The following is a 1,732-nucleotide window of genomic DNA, read 5'->3' on the forward strand; positions in this document are numbered from 1 at the left end:
TGCATTGCTCTGGGGGATGTGGCAATGTTTAATAATGGGGTCCCTGCATTGCTCTGGGGGATGTGGCAATGTTTAATAATGGGGTCCCTGCATTGTTCCTGGGGATGCAGCTGTTTTCCCCCTCTATATCTGCATATAGCTGGGGGTGAGGGGGTGTCAGGCCTAACCGGGGCCCCCCTGGGATTGGAGCTATGACAGGAGCTCTCCCAGAGATGACAGCGGGCTATTATGGCAGAGGAGTTGTGCTGGAAGCCTGAGGGCCCCTCCCAGGCACAGACATGCCCGGAGATATAACATACAGATCAGGGCCCCGGATATCAGTGCCCCTCAGAGGTGTCAGTGATCATCCCCAATGTCAGTGACCCTCCCCACTCAGTGCGCCCCCTACCGCTGATATTTCCCCCACTTACCCCCCTCACACACCCTCCAACCCCCACCTGCGCCGCTGTCACTCTCACCGCCCGGTGCTGCTGCTCCTTCCTCGGCTCCGGGACACCCAAAATGGCGGCTGACGGGCCGCAGCACCGCGGCTGTGCGGAGGGATCCCGCTGAAGCCTGCGCGCTGGCTACTACGGAGAAAGCTAGCGTTGTCAGGGGGTCAGTGGAGCCGGTACGAGTCTAGCGGGTCACCACAGCGGAAAGGAAAAGAACCGGCTATTCGTCACCGCTACAGGGCCGGAACTTTTTCTTAGCGGCGGAAGGATACTAGTGAAGCGGCGAGGGCAGCCAGTGATGACGTCAACTCAGTGCCCCGTCACTGCCAGACCCGGAAGTAGGGAGAGGGCGGTGCCCGGGTGCTGTCATTGGACACGTGACGCCGGTAGCTAGGGGCGGGGTGAATGACGTAGTAGGAGCTGTCATTTAAAGGCACCGCCCTCTTCAGGTGACATCTGAGCTCAGGTAAATTCTTCAATGGGGAATTCCTAAAACATTTAGGAATGATTCAAAAAATAATATTTATTTATATATATCCGGGTAGAAAAAGGAAAGAGTGCAGAATAGGTTCTTTTAGCTGGTGTCTCCATTTCTAACAGGAAGTATTTAATGTACAGCGCTGCATAATATGTTGGCACTATATAAATCCTGTTTAATATTAAAAAGTGAGTGGAAATTTCTTCATCCACAAACACAAATTCAGAATAGCTGACACCGAACACCCAGAATACATAAAAAAATTCACCTATAACACTATAGAGTCTATTTATAAATCATTGAATCTGACATTCACTGATGGAGAATCGATTATTGCCATTGAAACATATGGACCTGGAAGCTTTCCACCAGGGAATGTCACAATCCCTGTTTTATAAATAGAGCTCATAGTATTGTGTTTTAATTGGTTAAAATCCATAGCAGAGGATTTCCCATACAGCACCACTGACAAGCACTTCCAGGGTTGGGAAAACTGAGCCCTCATCTTCTCCAATTGACAGAATGCCAGGATGCCCATGGATCTGGAATGCCATGCAGGCAATGTTTTGTCTAAAACCAACCCTCTTTCAGGTGTGGGGCGACATGCAACCTTCTATGTGATGCTGCCCAGGTCTAGCAGCCCTGTCACATGACCAGAGGTATGACGTCACCCCTTACCTGGGTCACCAACATAGCCAATCTCAGCATCAGCTGTACAGGTAATCTGCATATATGGGGGTCAGGGGGTGCTCCTTGCGGAGACACCATTGCTGTGCCCAGCATAGGTATAGTGAGAGTGTCTCTTTAAAGCTAGCCAGTG

At 50.9% G+C, this 1,732-nt stretch overlaps 1 protein-coding gene across 3 annotated transcripts in view; it reads right to left on the bottom strand.

Annotated features, from left to right (window-relative positions):
• Positions 1–705, bottom strand: part of AP1G1 (adaptor related protein complex 1 subunit gamma 1) — a 36,819-nt gene extending 36,114 nt beyond the window's left edge. Inside the window, exon 1 of one of the 3 annotated variants that reach the window (XM_072422545.1) lies at positions 459–705. The gene's annotated coding sequence lies outside the window, so the exon portion shown is untranslated. Of the gene's footprint in view, positions 1–437 lie in introns of all 3 variants that reach the window. The other 2 variants (XM_072422543.1, XM_072422544.1) reach the window with 2 other exon arrangements.
• Positions 706–1,732: the final 1,027 nt, after the last annotated feature.

Source organism: Pyxicephalus adspersus, chromosome 9 (assembly GCF_032062135.1).
Source record: "Pyxicephalus adspersus chromosome 9, UCB_Pads_2.0, whole genome shotgun sequence".
Taxonomy (NCBI): Eukaryota; Metazoa; Chordata; class Amphibia; order Anura; family Pyxicephalidae; genus Pyxicephalus; species Pyxicephalus adspersus.